Genomic DNA, 13,844 nt, shown 5'->3' with positions numbered 1-13,844 from the left:
CAGGTTTTAGATGTCCTTGATCCAACACAGCTGATTTAAATGGCTAAATTACTTCCTCAACTCCTCAACTGAACCCTTGGATTAGTGAAAGTAATTCTTGAAGTTAATTCGATGATCAATTGGACAAAGAGTCTAAATGTCAGTGGTATTGAAAGTAGCTGTGCATAACTAAACCTTTGGACCACTGAGCAGGAAAGTGCAGAAGGGACAGGTGAAGGTGCCATGCTGCTAGTGAGTTGGCTACGAGCTAAGCTAAGCTGGTGAATCCAGCTACAACGTGAATGAATACTGTGAAAAAGCAGGTGATCGAACAAGATAAAACACATGAAGATTAGACTTATAAAATAAGGTGTTAGTTCACAAAAATACCACTATGTGTTGTAAAAGGAACAGTAAGTGATACTCTACTGCAGAGAGCCAATATCAAGTGAGAACGCCTCCCAGGAAGGGAAAGATCAGAGAGCTCTGAGGGCAAAAGTCCAATCATGTTTGTGTGTTTGCCCAGACCTTGTAATACCCAACAAAGCCTATCCACAGATATAACTAAACATCAGCACATAGGGGATAATAAACCATCGATGTGCTTCTGACCAAAGTCATTTAATGCTTCCAGTAAAGAGTAAGACTTTAAAATTACAAAATGTTGTTGTGTCCTTCTGCAACGCACTAATTACTTTAAGTCATCAGGAACTGATAGACATTGGCCTCAGTCTGAACCTGGACTTTACTTTGGATTGGATCCACAGTATCCCACCCGGGATTAGAAGACTTTCAGACGCTCCATAGGATGTTGTCCTTAAAAAACTCTTTTCAGGGTTTTCCATTAGGTCATGGTACCTGACACCTGGTACTTTATAAGTAACTTGGGATGGGGGCGATCGTGGCTCAAGAGTTGGCAGTTTGTCTTGTAATCGGAAGGTTGCTGGTCCGAGCCCCGACTCGGACAGTCTCGGTCATTGTGTCCTTGGGCAAGACAGATGTTCGCCTAGGATCCCTGAGGTTGACAAAGCCACAGATTGAGCAGCAGGTGGACGTCCACCTTTTTTGTAGCGCTCGTGTCGCATATTAATTACATCGCAGGACGCTCGGACACGTTGCTATGACGACAACAACACACATTAGGTAGAACTGGATTGTGATGAAAAGATGAAAAACCAGTCAATCCGAGCTAGGAGTGTAACAAAGACTCCAGTTAGTGAAGGGGCGGTGGGCGGTGGGCTCTGTGCTTACGTACTTCAGGAGTGGTGCCATAACAGCATAATTATAGGTCACTGCTCACCGGACTTAGCACTGAATGGAGATGGCCAATAACTGTAGCCATACAGTGTGTACAGTAATCAAACAGAAACAAAGCGACACAGCTCCCACGCAGGGCAACATGATCACCATCTCCCTGCTCCTCATCCCTGCTGTCCCTCAGGAAACAAAGCCCTCCAAGCGCCCGGGTCATTAAAACATGACCAGCACCAGCTGCTCTCCTCCATTAGTGCTTTGAGTGCTCAGAAGAGTAGAAAAGCGCTATATAAAAACCAGTCCATACGACAGAAGATTCAGTAACATTACAAAAACATCACAAAGTAAGAGAAGAGGGAACAACTGACCACATGTCCATTTTGGATTTTCTTTCTGAAGAGATGCATTGTGGGACTGCTGGTCAGTTTAAAGGGACACAGTACTTTTTATTGAGCAGGTGATGAGAAACATTTAGCGTGAACACAGTAATTTTCAATAAATTTAAATATTTTCTTTGGTTAAATACCATATATATTATGTGGCATATTTATTAGGCATAAATATATAGATTTTTACATATCTTGGCAGATTTGTATCTGTTTTATATGATAAGGATTTTTATGACATTAACGAAAAACATAAAAAAAATTGATCCAGACACATTGGTGATGAGAATTTTGAAAAAACCCATTTATTCCTTGAGGTCTCTTTGGTTTTGGAGAATATGACCTAGACTTACTAATCACAGCTTGTGGGAATCACCCAATTCAGTGCCCTGCGCTATATTTTAAATAATAGAATATAATCCGGTGCCACCTGAGGGCCTAAAGATGATGGTCATCCAATATTGGATTGTTAATATAGTGTTAACAAAAGAAAACTGCTCCAGAATCTTTTGTTAACACTTTGTGCTGTAGATGATGATTCACAATTTTATTTTAACAGTATTCAGAAATTGTTCCACCTCTGCCCATCTTTACTTTCTGAGAAAATGTACCACCTCATTTTACAGTCTTTTGTTGCCTCCGTCCCAACTTTTTTTTTCTTTTAAATGTGTTTGTGCCATCTTTCTTGAATTTGGGTTAATTTTTTTGATGATGATGATGATAACAACAACAATAAATATCTGCCTGACCTGCCTGCACACCAGAAACAAAGAAACATTAGAATCCACTGAATGTCTCGCTCTTTGATGTGTAACCAATTCTTTTCTGTAACATTTACGTCTTTCTCTCACAACAGGTTTTGTGCAGAATCCGTGTTTCTGCTCTCATTTATTGTTTTAGCTGGTTGTTGAAATTTTGTGAGGTTTAACCTGAGATTCTGGCGTTTTGGGCAAAATAAATGTATATTAAAAAATCGATTCAGGATTTTAATGAATCTATATCCCGTTATCCAAGCCAGAATTGATTTTAATCGATAAATCGATTATCAAAACCCACCCCTATTATGGAAGCCTTCACAAAGATCTCCCTAACAAAGCCGACGTCCTACCCTGCCTGATTTCTGCAATCAGGCTGCAATAATTCTGCCATCAGCAGACTGTGACTCGGTGCTTAAAGGTCGATTCAATCCGAAGCTTCAGGCCGTCTCCTACAGCAGTGTTTCACTGACCTTTATTAATCACCTGAAATGTTTCGAACAAAGCGGCACATATTACTGGCATAAATATTCACGCACGTGTGTATATTTCTGTCAGAGTACTCTGTGCCTGCCCAGCATTTGAATGGCATGTAGTTGCTGGGACTGCGGGATCGAGAAATGAATGAATTCACATTTAAGTTTTGATTTTGTAAGAACATCAGCAGTGCAGTTAAATAATCATTTTGTTTTCATATTCAGAAGCGCAATTCAGCAATCCTGTGAAGGACCACACGACCATTTTATAAATGGCTAATAATAATAATATCTTGTTTTTAATCGTGCCTCATCAGTGTTTCTTTTGTGTCTTCCAGGACCCTAAAAAGCGTTTTGGGGCATCTCTTGGTGCCTTATCAGGGGGCAGAGTGTATATCACCAGGATGGCTCTTATCAACCTGAAGTTAGCTTTGACAGTGGCTATCCGCTTCTCAGCTGCCAGGAGACAGTTTGGACCCAAAGACACAGAGGAAATCCCTGTTTTAGAGTACCAGTTACAGGTAATAATATAAGGTAGCGTTTAGTGGGTAAAATAAGTTTCACCCAGTTTTCTAACTAAATATATTTGTGAAGGTGTTTTTGACATTTTCCATAAATGTCTATGAATTAAGTTGACATGTGAAACAGGGAAAAGGTGTTGAACACATGAAGGAAGTGAGGTGCCAAATGCATGGAAAGTTAGGACACTGAAGCCTGACAGCTGCCACCTGTCAGTAATTAGAAGACAGCACTGCCACGATGTCAATATTAATACCAGCTGATTCATTCATAAGCAGGTGTCACACAGGAAACCTCTCGATGTTTAACCCCAGGAGCTTTCTCAACACCTTTGCAACCTTATTGTTGGGAAACGTACTGATGTCAACTAGAATTTCCAAACTACTGAAGGCTCGAGTGAGCACATAAACCGTCCACGACCAGGTGCAAGATTTCAGACAGAGGGGTGAAATGAAATGTGAGAAGAGTTGTCCAAGAGTCAGTGACTACTTGTGGAGAGCTACAGAGAGACCTGGAATCAGCAGATAGACAGCGTGTTAGTAAGCGAGCTGCTTGCTCATGTTTGTCGCTCTGATGCTGGACAGGAGGCCCCGTGTGTTACTGAGGCAAGTTATTGGCCAGCAGATGGATGGGTCCGGTCCCTTCTCAGGATCAGGACTGTCCTGGACTGTTAGGGTTTCCAAGTGTGCCTCGTATATTAGCAGCTGATTCATTGGTGCTGCCTGCACCAAGCTAGCCGCATAAAGTGTGAAAGATAACACCACAGTGTACTAATACTATGTAATCTATAATCCCCAGTTTAGTTAAATAATAATAATAATAATGATAATAATGATAATGATAATAATAATGATAAGAATGATAATGATAATGATAATGATAATAATAATGATAATAATGATAATGATGATAATGATAATAATGATGATAATGATAATAATGATGATAATGATAATAATGATGATAATGATAATAATGATAAGAATGATAATGATAATAATAATGATAATGATAATAATAATGATAATAATGATAATAATGATAATAATGATAATGATAATAATAATTATAATAATGATAAGAATAATAATGATAATAATGATAATGATAATAATAATGATAATAATGATAATAATAATGATAATAATGATAATAATAATATTAATAATGATAATAATAATGATAATAATGATAATGATAATAATAATAAGAATGATAATAATGATAATAATGATAATGATAATAATAATTATAATAATGATAAGAATAATAATGATAATAATGATAATAATAATGATAATAATGATAATGATAATAATAATGATAATAATGATAATAATAATGATAATAATGATAATAATGATAATAATAATATTAATAATGATAATAATAATGATAATAATGATAATGATAATGATAATAATAATGATAATAATGATAATAATGATAATAATGATAATGATAATGATAAGAACGATAATGATAATAATAATGATAATAATGATAATGATAATAATAATGATAATAATAATGATAATAATAATGATAATAATGATAATAATAATAATAATGATAATAATGATAATAATAATGATAATAATGATAATGATAATAATAATGATAATAATGATAATGATAATAATAATTATAAGAATGATAATAATGATAATAATGATGATAATGATCATGATGATAATAATAATGATAATAATGTTAATGATAATAATAATGATAAGAATGATAATAATGATAATGATGATAATAATAATGATAATAATGATAATGATAATAATGATGATAATGATGATAATGATGATAATAATAATGATGATAATAATGATAATAATAATAATGATAATAATGATAATGATAATAATGATGATAATGATAATAATAATGATAATGATGATGATAATAATAATAATAATGATAATGATGATAATAATGATAATAATGATAATAATAATAATAATTATAATGATAATGATAATAATACATTTTATTTGAAAGCGCCTTTCAAAACATTCAAGGTCACTGTACACAGTAGAATAAAAAGCAACATAAAAGCATAAGACATAAACAAATAAAATAGCAGAGTGGCTAGGTTATGTGGGATAAGCTATTTTGAACAAGTAAGTTTTGAGTTGAGACTTAAAGAGTGAGAAGGAAGAGATGTTTCTTAAATCAGGAGGTCGGGAATTCCAGAGTCGTGGAGCAGAGCAGCTGAAGGCCCGGCTCCTCATGGTGGCAAGACGGGGGGAGAGGGGGGAGAGTGAAAGGGAAGAAGAAGATCTGAGACACCGAGATGGGGCGGTGATCTTAACCAGATCAGAGCGATATGGAGAGAGATGATGAATAGCCTTAAATGTGTACAAGACTATTTTGAAATTGATACGATATTTGACCGGGAGCCAATGAAGCTGCTGCAGGACAGGAGTGATGTGGTGGGCAGAAGGGGTCCTGGAGATGATACAGGCAGCAGAGTTCTGGACGCGTTGGAGCTTGTGGGTGGATTTTTGAGTAAGACCAAAAAGAAGTGAATTACAATAATCAATCCAGGAAGTAACAAGGCTGTGGACAAGAATGCAGTGACATGTGGGGGGAGAAAAGGACGGAGACGATTAATGTTGCGCAATTGAAAATAATCAGACCGAGTAATATTATTAATGTGTGAATTGAAAGATAGAGTACTGTCGAGGATGACACCCAAACTTTTCACAGGGGAAGAAACGAAGACCAGCGAGTTATTGATAGTAACAGAGAAACTGTTGGTTCTGGATAATGTTGATTTAGTGCCGACCAAGAGGAGCTCGGATTGAAATGTTAAAGTTGCACATGCACATAACTGCTCAAACGTAACAGTGGTGTGAAAACTTTTAACAGGATCTTAGGTTGATTTTTGCATTCCTGGTTTTATTAGAATGAGGAAGCTGTGCACATTTATGCATGTGAGCACTGTGGTTGAAGGACTGCTGACATTTACTGTTAGAGCCCATCAGATCAGCTTGCCTTTCTGAAGCGACTAAAACGTGGTCAGTTTTACAAAATAATCATTGCTTAGGAGCCATCCATAGATTAGATATTAGATATTAACCACTGTCAGAGCTGTTTTATTCATTCTTATTTTCAGTGTTAGCTCTGAGTTGTGGTGAGAAATATTTTTTCTGTTTAGATTTAAAGTTACTGTTTGTAGCAGTTACATCACTATTGTGTGCGCTTAGGCTTTTATTATTGGAATTAAAGTATAATTTAATCATTAAAATATCTTATACATCATGGAAATGGAAAGTAACAATAAAACAAATGACTGAAGTTGGATGAATTATAAAATCTGGACCGGAAGCTTTGAATCTTTCCTCAGGGACACACCATCACACTGCTGTTAGTGAAGATGTAAAAGCAGTTCAACTGCTAAATATCCAGAAATTATAAATCCTCACATAAGAAGAATTCAGATACAGTAATGATCTGTATTCTGACATAGTGCAGAGTAAATAAAGTTTGGTATATATTCTGAGTTTTCTGAGTCCATCAGTGTATTATGGGAATCATGTTTTTAATATTGAACAGCAACAGTAAATAAGTGAATGAGTGTGGCTGCTGTTGTTATATTCCATGTACTTATTGTGTGGTTTTCCAGCAATGGCGTCTGATTCCGTACTTGGCGGCATCATATGCTCTTGAAAACTTCACCAAATCCACCATCATGAACTTTGTTGAGTTTCAGATTGGACAGATGTTGAAAGACAAAAGTGACACAGTGAGTAAGCAAGCAGCATGTGTGTATTTGGATGCTCGGTTTTTATGAAGTAAAGTTGAATATATCTGTGTTTCTCAGGCAGAGATGGGCAGAGAGATCCATGCAATTGGTTGCTCCAGCAAACCACTGGGATCATGGACTGCTCAAAGAGGCATCCAGGAGTGCCGGGAGGCCTGTGGTGGACACGGATACTTGGTCAGTCAGTCTCTCTCTCTCTGTCTCAATATCACTCCTGCACATGCTCACTTAGGGCTGGCTGTCTCTCAGGAGGACGGGCAGGTCATCTACTAATCAGAACACTGGTTTGATCCAAGTCTGCATGTCAGCTATTGTCCAGTATATTAATGTTGAGCTTAAAATAATCTGCAAAGCCCTCTCAAAAAAGATTAGAGAAGATAACGCCCCTCACAGTGCATCCTGACCAAACCAGTGTCATAAAAGGGAGGCACTCATCCAAAAATACAGAATCTTTTCACTTTAGGCAGCATGTCTCCAGTCCCAGTCATATAAAGGACACACACTGGTCCTTGTTTTCTCCTTGGATTTAACTATAATTGCTGTTTGTGTGGAGGGTTTCCATGTGAGTGACCACAGCTGCATATTTTTTATTTTGTCATTTTATTCCAAGACGAATTATAAACCAGGATGCTGCTGAAAGGTTCTCTGCCATGTTTGATGCTGATTTAAACTTAGTGATGTGGACTCAAATGTGTCATCCTTCAGCAGTCAGTGTAACTCTATTTTAGACAAAGTGGCACCTCTGGAAAAATCTACTATCTTATGTTGAAATGTTTGTCTTTGGATGAATGAAAATATTAATATTTGATTATTGCTCCCAATCATATGATTTCAATGTTAGACAGCATATCAGTTTCTTAGACTCTTCTGTTAAATCGAACCTCAGAAACCTCAGTGTCATATTCAACAGTTCAATAGAGCATCACTCCAAACGGCTGGTTCAGAGCCGTTTTTATCATCTAAAGCAGGAGTGTCCAACTCCAGGCCTCGAGGGCCGGTGTCCTGCAGGTTTAAGTTGTCCTTGATCCAGCTGATTTAAATGGTTAAAAGACCTCCTCAAGATTTCTTGAAGTTCTCCAGAGGCCTGGTAATGAACTAATCAGTCGATTCAGGTGTGTTGACCCAGGGTGAGATCTAAAACCTGCAGGACACCGGCCCTCAAGGCCTGGAGTTCAAGACCCCTGATCTAAGGATCTTGAGAACTTGAGATGATTCTTCATGCTTTTATTTCGTCCTGTTTGGATTATTGTAAAAGTCTCTTTACTTGTTTCTTTAGACTGTGCAGAATGCCGCAGCAAGACTTTTAACTGGCACAAACAGAAGGTCACATATCGCTCCAGTTCTAGCTTCTCTTCATTGGTTGCCAGTAAAGTTAAAGTTTGGTTCAGGGAGCCTCTCTCTCTGTACACGTCACCGACCCTGGATCAGCAAATGGCCCCAGACCATCACACTTCCTCCTCCATGTTTGACAGTTGATGCCACACACTGTGGAGCTTTCACCTACTCGACGGCGTACAAAGATCCTGCGTGACGAACCGAAGATTTCAAATGTTGATCCATCAGTCCATAACACCTTCTTCCTGTCTTCAGTAGTCCAGTGGTAGCATTTCATGGCCCAGACAAGCCTCAGTCTGTCTGGCTTTCTTTCTGCAGCTCGTCCTGTCAAACCTGCAGCTCGAAGTCTTCTCTTCACAGCTGAAGCTGAGACTTGCTCACTGCGACCGCTATTACGCTTGAAGCTGTTGTCCTGTGAGCCGCCATCACACAAGCTGTTAACTCTCAGAAACTTGTCCTCTGATTCAGTGTCTCTGTGTCTGCCAGACCTCTTCCTGTCACAGTTTGAGTGCCTTTGATGGTGAAGGAATCGATTCACTGCCTTTCTTTGAAATGTTTCTGTAGGAAAGACCTATATTTTTAAATCTTATGATGGTCGTCTCTCTTCCACTGTTAATTGGCTTTTTCTCACCATTTTTGTAGCAACATTGTTCTCGTGTCACTGAGAGAACACCTCGGATGGTTCTGTAGAGAACAGCTGGTTTATCCTCCTGCCTTTTATCTCTCTGGTGATGTTGAGATCAGGGCTCTGTGGGGGCCGGACCATCCAGTACTTCTTGTTCTTCTTTACGCTGAAGATGGCTCTTCATGACCGGCTGTGTGTTTGGGCTTGTTGTCCTGCTGCAGAATACATTTGGGGCCAATAAACCATCATTTATATTTCTGAAAGCTTTTTTGTTTGCAGCATTTTTCACACCTGCCTAACACTTGTGCACAGTACTGTATGTATACGTCAGTGTTTCCTTTTTAATTTCAGTGAATCGGCTGGGTGATCTGCGTGATGACAATGACCCAAACTGCACATATGAAGGAGACAACAACGTACTGCTGCAACAGACCAGCAGCTATTTGCTCTCCTGGCTCCATGCAAAACAGCGTGGTCAGTCCTCTGTTCACCAATAGATTATAAATACCTGCAGTAAAGGTCAATAAATGGGCTGGGTCAGTCACTAACGCTTCTCTCTTTGGTGTTTGGTTATGGGGGGTCAGATGGTGTGCGGATTGAGTCTCCCTTTCACACCGTGGACTTTCTGGATGAGTCTCAGGAGATCCTCAAAAGCAGGTTCACTGCACTCACAGTGGACGACTGTGTGGATTCTGCAGGTACGTTACTTTCTGCTACAGCTTCAAATCAACTTTTACATGAGACAGTGGAATTTCTTCCTTTCAGATCCTCTTATAAACTAAACCTTTTAAAACAGAGCGAGATTTGCAAATGAGGTAAACATATAATTTTCAATGTGTTCCACAAATGAGAGTATAGTGAATTTTAGTCACTTAGCCCTAGAGCTGGGCGATATGAGATTTTATTTTCATATCACGATATGTTTTTTTTTTTCATTTCAGGTGATAACGATATATATCACGATATAAGCCAAATAACTATATTTGTAAGATTTAAATGTGCCGTTGCTCACAAGTAAAATGTGAAATAATCAGCAGCTTGTTTTGATTTAAATATTTATTTCCCATAATAAGTTCAACAGGGTAGATGTACTTAAGGAACATGAGACTTTTTCAGATAAATAAAGGCAAATATTGCAAACTACACAAAAGGCAGCCGCTAAAGCGTTTAAGTTTCAAAATAGAACAAACAAAACAGACTAAATTGTCAATTCCACTTAGAAACAAAATATTAATTCTAAAAATAAATCTTAGTTTGTTTTACAGAAGAACAGACAAAATTGACTAACTTTTGTCAATATCAAATAAACTGAGAACTAAAAGGAAATTCTCAATCTCTCCTTGTTGTATAGCTGAGCTTTTCAAACAGTTTTAACAGTTACTTTAGTCGACAAAAGCCGAATGACGAATTAGCGCTTCCAGTCAGAGATTGAGCATGCACCGCTTTATTGTATTTCCAGACTTGCTTTCGGCACATTTACAGTGCGCGCTACTCTGTTTTTGTCAGACTTGAAATATCAGAAATACCTTCACACTACGCAACTTCTTTGGCTCTTCCGTTCGACAATCTCTCCGGCGTTGGAACCATCATCGGTTTTCTCTTCGGTAACCTTCGGTCACGCTCTCGGTTGATTTTTCTCTAGTCGGCACACTCATTTCCTCCATTACCCGGGCGGCACGGCGGCTGGCTGCTTCCCAAAACAAATACACATGTGCAGCTTGGCACTTGTGCTGTATGTAACAAGTCACGTGACGCTGCAGCTGTGATTGGTTCGGCTCTGCACTAGTTAATTTGGATTGGCTGTTCTTTTTTTTTTTTTTTAAAGAGGACAAGAGCGGTGAGGCTTATCGCAATAGTTTAACTTTTCTATCGAGAAAAAGTTATTTCACAATACATATCGTTATCGTTCCATCGCCCAGCTCTACTTAGCCCTGATATTCAGCTTTACATTAAATGAACAAATGCAGTCTGATTGTGATCTGTTGTTTAAGTTTTGTTTAAAGTTAAACAGTTTAATTGAGCAAATTTGACAAACTTTACCACAAACACAAAAATATCAGTTAAGTTCATTTCCCTGCTGACCCAGTAAGAAACAGGCTCCCTCCTCAGGATCTGGGGTCAGTTCTCTTTCTCAGCCCTCTGCTGTGGGTCTGAGACGACCCCACACTGCACGCTGGTCCTAATCCAACACCATCGATGGGATTACAAAGGAGGGGAGGTGGGGAACATAAATAAAAAGGGGAACCGATAGAGCCGCATGTGTCTGCTTCTCTGCACTGTAAGCTGCCTGATTGTGATTTTTAATAGTTGGCCATAAACATGTAAATGTATCTGCCTTTCTGATGTGACTGGTTCAGCGTGACTACAGACCATATTATTGAAACCTTTCCAGTGTAGCTAACATCCTCCCCCTTGTCTGTCAGTGCCTTTGGCAGCCTATAAGTGGCTTGTGTGTTTCCTGCTGGAGGAGAGTCAGAAGAAGCTGGAACAAGAGCGAGCGTTGGGCAACGATGACTTTGAAGCCCGTAACAACTGCCAAGTAAGACCAATGACTGTGTGCAGACACACACATACACCAACTTCACATCCAAACATCTGATTCTGATTCAGCATCATCTGCAGCTTCACTGGCTGAAGTTTGGACAGAAACTTGATGCTTTTTATCCAAATCAGACTGAACTAAAGGTCGTTTGATTTGGATTCATCGAGCGGAGATGAAGTCTGAGACAAACTTACTCCAGACTGGCATGAACCCAGTATTTGAGATGACCTGTTACAGCCGGTGCTGCTGTCAGTGATGGACCTCTTAGTCAGCAGGAAGCTTTTATGGTCCGGGGAAAAGAGTATGAACACTCTAAGATTTGTCTGTCCACTCCAACCTTATATCGTCTACTCAGGATGTAAATCATAGTAAACAGATCAGGTCAGAAATATTCATAGCAGGCTGTGCAGCACCACGATGCAGACATTAGCCTGTATCTGCAGTACTGTATATACTGCACCAAAAGTTATAGAAACCAAACGGCTTCCCTGATTCCTCGATCCATGGATCAGTCAGTAGTGAAGCAGTCGGTGTACTTGATAATATCTGAAATGTGACATTTGTCAACATCTCTTTGCAGAATAAATGTCTTTGTTTCTCTGGACAGTCCACATCCACAGAACACAATATTTACACTGTCAACAGAAACCTGATGAAATGCCCCCATTACTGTCTGCAGTCAGCACAGTTTCCTCCACTATCCGTGTACAGGTTTACTACTGCAGGTCACTGGCCATGGCCTACATTGAGCACACCTGCCTGCAGAGATTTCATGAGCTGACCACTAATCAGGACACACCAGCTGGTCTCAGACCAGTATTAAGAAGACTTTGTGGCTTGTATGGGCTGTGGAGCCTCAGCAGCCACATGGCGACACTGTACCAGGGTATGTAGTGGGCTCGATGCTGTATACACGGAGAAATCTTCATCGTAGTGATGTGGTAACACAGTGTTGTTGTTTCTAGGTAATTACTGGAGTGGACGTGAGCCTGCTGAGCTGGTCCAGATGGCAATCCTCACTCTCTGCTCCCAGGTACACGAGAAAGGATCAGTTTATGGCAGATATACAGGAATTTGCTCAAGTATATAGAAATGCATATACATTCCTATGTATAGGGCACAGCTTCACTAATTATCAAAGCAATTACACATGTGGTTGCTGTAACAAGCACACGTGTGCATTTCTACTGTCGTGTTTTTGTTCTTTGTTCAGCTGTTTGTATTTATGAGTTAAGAGACGAGAATAAAAACACATGAGTGGCTCCTTTGACAGAGTAAAGCAGATCTTAAACTTGACATTTGACTCTTTTGGTACCATGAAAGTCGAAACTCTGGTATGCTTCAGGGTGTGTCCACATGTTGATTAACATGTCCACCGGAGAAGGAAGAAGTATCCTGGGTCTCAGTCAGATTTGCGATTCACAACATTTGATTTCTAAACACAAAGACAGCGAAAAAACTCAAAGCTTCAGAATCTGTCGGTGACCTCAAAGCGACTCCATCCATCGTTTGGACCATGTATGGTCTAACAGCGCCTTTTTATTGGTGTTATCCGTCTCACTTGTGCTGTCCTGTACTTTGGGAATATCTTCATAGAACAGAAGGACATTGAAGAAATGATGGCTTGACCTGACTGTAAAATCTGCTCTGTCTCTCTCACAGCTAAAGGATGATGCAGTGGCCTTAGTGGACGTCCTGGCACCCACTGATTTCATCCTCAACTCACCTATTGGCTGCGCTGATGGACAGGTAAACGCATACAAACACAGAAAATCTAGTTGTATCGTAAAAACGTTGCTGTCCGTCAAATTTCAAGGACTGAAACATTTCACTTTTATTTATATTTGGCTACATCGCAACACAAGTAATCTCAGGATAATAAGCGTAAGAATCCGTGTTGAATAAGTGAAGAAACACTTTTCCTTTGTCCTCTTCCTGCAGATTTACAACCACCTGTGGTCCACAATAATGCAGGGCAGCAAAGTGCTGGAGCGTCCATCCTGGTGGAAGGAGTTCTGCTCAGACAAACCTGTGCTTGGATCTCTGCGGCCAAAACTCTAAAACCCAGTCGTGCTCTGCAAAGGATCTCTGCACGTCTGTCCAGTGCCTGACGTTTGTGTAAAACTTGACATTTACACAAACTTGAAATGTTAGGAAATGTTGAACAAGCCCATTAAAAACTTTACAAACTGTGA

The 13,844-nt window shown here is 39.2% G+C and overlaps 1 pseudogene across 1 annotated transcript in view; it reads left to right on the top strand.

The window, feature by feature from the left end:
- LOC146523685 (peroxisomal acyl-coenzyme A oxidase 3-like) overlaps nucleotides 1–13,844 on the top strand; it is a 39,196-nt pseudogene extending 25,352 nt beyond the window's left edge. The window contains exons 9-18 of the transcript XR_014873095.1: nucleotides 3,076–3,371; nucleotides 7,010–7,129; nucleotides 7,208–7,328; nucleotides 9,459–9,581; nucleotides 9,692–9,805; nucleotides 11,531–11,646; nucleotides 12,361–12,535; nucleotides 12,615–12,682; nucleotides 13,312–13,398; nucleotides 13,591–13,844. The product of XR_014873095.1 is annotated as a peroxisomal acyl-coenzyme A oxidase 3-like (transcript). The remainder of the gene's footprint in view (nucleotides 1–3,075; nucleotides 3,372–7,009; nucleotides 7,130–7,207; nucleotides 7,329–9,458; nucleotides 9,582–9,691; nucleotides 9,806–11,530; nucleotides 11,647–12,360; nucleotides 12,536–12,614; nucleotides 12,683–13,311; nucleotides 13,399–13,590) is intronic.

The sequence above is a fragment of the Neolamprologus multifasciatus genome, chromosome 3 (genome assembly GCF_963576455.1).
Source record: "Neolamprologus multifasciatus chromosome 3, fNeoMul1.2, whole genome shotgun sequence".
Classification (NCBI taxonomy): domain Eukaryota; kingdom Metazoa; phylum Chordata; class Actinopteri; order Cichliformes; family Cichlidae; genus Neolamprologus; species Neolamprologus multifasciatus.
This window is presented reverse-complemented; position numbering and strand designations above follow the sequence as displayed.